The sequence below is a fragment of the Triticum urartu genome, chromosome 2, assembly GCF_003073215.2.
Source record: "Triticum urartu cultivar G1812 chromosome 2, Tu2.1, whole genome shotgun sequence".
Taxonomy (NCBI): domain Eukaryota; kingdom Viridiplantae; phylum Streptophyta; class Magnoliopsida; order Poales; family Poaceae; genus Triticum; species Triticum urartu.
Genome location: NC_053023.1, coordinates 87680641 through 87686121, shown reverse-complemented (window position 1 = coordinate 87686121; position 5481 = coordinate 87680641).

Sequence of the window (5481 nt, the reverse complement as noted above, 5' to 3'; positions counted from 1 at the left end):
GTTCGTTGCGTCGTGGCTTGCCATTGCCGTCTCTGGCTTCGGAAGTGCCAGGGTCGCTGGTGTTGTTTCTTCTACAAGCTGGGAGAGTTGCTGTAGACTTTGGCTTTTCTTGGCCGAGGTGTCGGGTGAGCCACTCGTGTTTAAAGGCTGTGAGGGCTTCGGTGTCTGGACAATCAACAATTTGGTTCTTTTTAATTAAGAACCTAGTCCAGAGTTTCTGGTCTAACTCTCCGAGTTGCTGGACTATGTGACTAAGGTCATCGGCGTCTAGAGGGCGAACATAAGTGCCTTGGAATTTGTCTCTAAAGGCATCCTCCAAATCTTCCCAACTACCAATAGAGTTTTCTGGGTGGCTGTTTAACCAGTATCGTGCTGGTCCCTTGAGTTTTAGGGGGAGGTACTTGATGGCATGGAGATCGTCACCGCGAGCCATGTGAATGTGGAGCACAAAATCTTTGATCCATACTATCAGATCCATCGTACCATCGTAAGATTCAATGTTCACGGGTTTAAACCCTTCTAGGAACTGGTGCTCCATTACCTCATTGGTGAAGCATAAGGGGTGTGCGGCGCCTCTGTATCAGGCGGCGTCACGACATAGTTCAGATGAAGTCCGTATGCGGTTTTTGGCCCTCGTGAGGTTATGCATGTCGGGCCAAGCCTGACGGTCATCTTCTCGCATTGAGGCACGCCCCCTTGATCAATAGATTGATCTTGTTTGGCCTACTCTATTGCCCAGGTCTTGACGTATGTCATAGGTGTATCCTGGAGCCGCTGTCTCTCTGGCTCTACGGCGAGGTGGTGTGGGTTGGTGTTCGATGTAGGTGGCCGCTTTATCTCGCCCGCGTGGTGGTCGATCTGGTTCATCAGCACGGTCATGTCTTGAAGGTATGGGCTCGAGGGCCTCATCATCAAATTTTTGTAGTAGCCTATGCTTTGAATAACTCTTTGCTGGGCGTTTAAAGCGCTCCTGCTCGAGTGGTTCCTCTAGCACAATGAAGTCTTCGTCACTGAGGCTCACATCGTCCTCTGTCAGCGTAATGGGCCACGGGTAGGCTAACCCGGGGCCCAAAACCTTTCAAGACATCGGGGCTGACTGCACCCCTTGAGACGACAGATGAAGAGCCGCCTTCTCGAGGACGGCAGAAGGAACAGTCGGCTGCCCGCATGCGTCTGAGTCCTAGAGGCGAGGTCAAGACCGGCCGACTCCGCCTGGCGGCTTCCGGAGAAGCCGGCCACGGGGAGTCGGCCCACGGCACCAACAAAGCCCATGCCCTCATCAAGGGGGATGGGACAGGGAGTGGCAACAGTAAAGCCCACTCCCTCCCCTTTTTCCAGGAGATGGCTAGGCCACAGTGCGCTATACCAACGGAGATCTCCGTCTGGCACGGCACTGTTGCCACGCCATCCCTGACATTAGCAATAGTGGGCGGAGTCATGTGCCCACGACGGCCTGACGGTACGGTCCACGGATGACGGGCCCTACCAGTCAGCGAGAGTCCGGAAGACGGCGAGGGCGCCACCAGTCGGACCCGTAGGGAGCCGGCCTCCGGGAGTCAGCCTGCCCCTCCCACGGGTTCCCCACGCCATCAACCGGACGAGACAGGGAGTGGCTACAGTGATCACCCACCAGATGGCGGGGCTGTAGCCACGACCCCATGACCAAGCCTGCGTCATTAGAGGCACGACTACAGTAATCAGCAGCCGGCAAGACCCGCAAGCGGCGGGTACGGCCTGTCGGATCCGTACTAGACCAGTCGGCGGGGCCCCCCAATCGGCGGGCCCCAGCAGTCGGTAGAAGGGCTGGCAGGCGAAGAGACCGACGGCTGGGCCCTGCGCTCAGACATATTACCATTGTACCACTGGGGGGTAGGCCTATATAAACCCCCCCAGGGCACCCATGCAAAGGGTTCCGATCCATTAGAACTAGACCAGATCACAGGGGGAAAAGCTGACTCTGCCTTCTCCTACCCTTAGCATACAGCTGGAGGACCGCCCTTGTATTCACTTTGCCTTAGTGATCTTGCGGAAACCCCGCAGAGCAGGACTAGGGGTGTTATCTCCTAGGAGAGCCCTGAACCTGGGTAAAGTACGCCGACATACGGGTCTACGCCTCGTCCCGTTTCCAGGCACCGGCAACGTTCTACTCGCCCCCACCATGATAAGCCATCCATTGGCATATGTCACACACAATCCCCAACATTTGGCGCCCACCGTGGGGCCTGGTGCACCGTCGTCCGGAGACCTATTCTGGACGGGAACCCTTTTCCTCCCTGGCGAGCGCAGCCAGCTCGGCACGCCAGATGGAGTCTGCGCCGACGCGCTGCATGGCGCTAAAATCGCCTGTGCGGCTAGTTGCCTCGCCGATCTAGTCGGCAAGGTCTGCCTCTCCGACGAGCCCGCATCTGACGTGGGCACAGGCGGCCCCGAGAGCCTCCTCGCGGGCCTCCTTGATCAACTCCACGTCGCCAGCGAGCCAGCCAGCCGGGGACTTGGAGTCCGTAGGCTCCACTGATCCGATGTTGGTTGACTCCGACACCGCGTCGCTTGACACGTTCCCCACCAACGTGGTGGTCTACGACGAGCCGCTCCCTTGCGCGGAGAGCGGCGGAAGCACCGTCATGGAAGTGCTTGTCATTGATCATGGCGAGCACTCTAGTGGGGGTGATTATGACCCGCTTAACGCGGCGCTGCAAGACCTGGCAGCACCCATTCCCGAAGACGTCGACGCCGAGACGCTGGAGGTGCACCGCCTTCATCTAGTCGGAGGTGCCAAAAAGCTAGCCAACATGAGATGCCTGTCAGAGGCCTACCAGCGCGAGATGGATCATGCTGTGGGCGGCACGCCGGCTCTAGCTGGGCCTAGCCGCCGTGGCACGGTCCAGCAGCGCGGCGTGGCCATCACCGACCTGTTCGGGGCAAATCGCCCCATTTACGCCACGCCTGCGGAGAACATTCGAGCTGCCCAAGCGGCGGCAGACGAGCTGGACAAGTTCGAGGGCGAAGAACGTCGCTTGATGACAGAGCGCGTCCAGCGACTCCTTGACTTGGCTGCGGAGCAGAACGAGGCCGGCCGCCGCACTGATGCGGCGCACTGACAGAATGACAACCTGCCTCCTCGCCGAGACCAAGGCGCGACGTCTCGTCGACTGGTGGCGTCCGCGGAATAAAAGACAAGGAGCCGGCTGCTAGCCACAGTCGGACTCGCACCACCATAGAGCGCGACTGAGACAACTGCCCAAGAACAGTGGAACGATGGGACGACTGTCCGCCTCCTCCCCCTTGCAGGGAAAGGCGAGTCTCCCCGCCGCCTATTGATCACCCAACGCTCGGCGACCGCCTTGGCCACCGAGAGGGAGTCGGATAGAATGATGCCGCCACCGGATCGACTGTCTCCACCGATCCCTGGCGCTTGAAGAAGATGATGAGTTGGGTCCGCCGTGTTTCGCCTCGCCCCCCCGCATCCGAGACGAGCCCTTCCCCAAAGGGTTCACGCTCCCCAGAGACACACCCAAATACACCGGCTCCGTGAAGCCGGAACACTAGCTGGTCGACTACTCCACGGCCGCCAGCATAAGCAAACGGCAACAAGTGTGTAGCCGTGAAGTACGTTTCGCTCATGCTCCAGGGCATGGCCCGAACGTGGCTGAACAGCTTAAGGCCCCGCAGCATCAATAGTTGGGTCGACTTCACAGACGCCTTCGTCCGCAACTTCACCAGCACGTACAAGCGGCCTCCCAAACCTCGCCAACTCTCCTTGTGCGTGTAGGGCCCCAACAAGTCAACTCGCGACTACCTCACGCATTGGGCCGAGCTCCGCAACTCCTGTGAGGGCATGCATGAGGTGCAGGACATTGAGTACTTCACTGCAGGATGCCGAGAGGGCACCCTCCTCAAGCACAAGCTTCTCTGCGATGAGCCGGAAACCCTCGACGAGCTGCTGATCATAGCGGACAAATACACCACGCCCGACTCCTCCATGAAGACGGAGATTCAAGTTAGTGCGATAGGAAAGGTGGCTCCTCAGGCTCCTCGAACCCCGGCCGGAGACACCAGTCGACATCAATAGCAGAACGACCACAAGCGCAAAGCCCCACAGCCGACTTCCACCAGTTGGCAGGTGGCGACAGTCTAAGACCAGCACCCGGAAGGGCATCCTCCGCCCAAATGCCAGAAGGGCGGCAAGCCCAACTGGCAGCCAGCTTTCTCATATGAGCAGACTTTGGATGGACCCTGCAAATTCCATAGTGGCGCGAAGCCGTCCAACCACACCACTCGGAAGTGCCACTCGCTCACCAGGATCACCAAGGGAGACGACCTTTTGCCTCCCCACCTGCTGGGCAGCCGCCTCCTCCGCCCCAGGAGCCGGCGGTCAGACCAGTCAGCGTGATACAAGACGAGTACCCAGAAGATCATGGAGCCTATGTCGTGTTCACCAGCGTGGCCGATGATCGACGCAGCAGGCGGCTGCAGTAGCAGGAGGTGAATGTAGTAGCATCTGATACACCGGAGTTCATGCATTGGTCTGAGAAGCCCATCAGTTGGAGCAGAGCTGACCACCCGGAAGTAATGCCCAAACACGGCTCCTACGCCTTGGTTTTGGACGCCACCTTTTCCACGGATAAGCGAGATGCTCGCTTCTCCAGAGTCCTGATAGATGGTGGCAGCAGCATCAACATCCTGTACAAGGATACCATGGAGAAATTAGGAATTAGACAGAGGCAGCTTCAGTCCAGCCGGATAGTGTTCCATGGCATAGTTCCTGGCCTTTCCTGTTCACCAATCGGCAAGATCTTGATTGACATCCTCTTCGGAGACAAAGATCATTTCCGCCGAGAGTCAATTTGGTTCGAAGTGGTGGACCTCGAGAGCCCATACCATGCGCTGCTTGGCCGGCCTGCCCTGGCCAGGTTCATGGCTGTCCCCCACTATGCCTACCTCAAGATGAAGATGCCGAGTTCCCAAGGGATTCTGACCATAACTGGCGACTACAAGAAGTCGTCCGCCTGCGCAGCAGAGAGCAGTCGGCTGGCCGAGTCCCTCGTGATCGCAGCCGGGAAGTAGCTACTTGACCGGGTCGTGGCGATGGCGAGCAAACAGCCAGAGATGTCGTCTGATCCCAGGGAGTCGGAAGCTGAGGGCTCATTCAAGCCGGTCAAAGAAATAAAGAAGATACCTTTAGACCCGGAGCACCCAGAGAGGTACGTTGTCGTAGGCGCCAACCTCGACAGCAAATAGGAAGGCTAGCTCATCGATTTCCTTCGTGAGAATCGGGACATCTTCGCATGGTCCCCCAAAGACATGCCAGGTGTCCAACGGATTTCAACGAGCACAAATTGCACGTCTGATCTGATGCCAAGCCAGTCAGGCAGCCTTTGCGCCGCCTATCAGAAGAGAAGAGTTGTAGGAGAAGAGATAGCCTAGCTGCTTGCGGCCGGCTTCATCATGGAAGTGTTCTTTCCAGAATGGCTAGCCCACCCA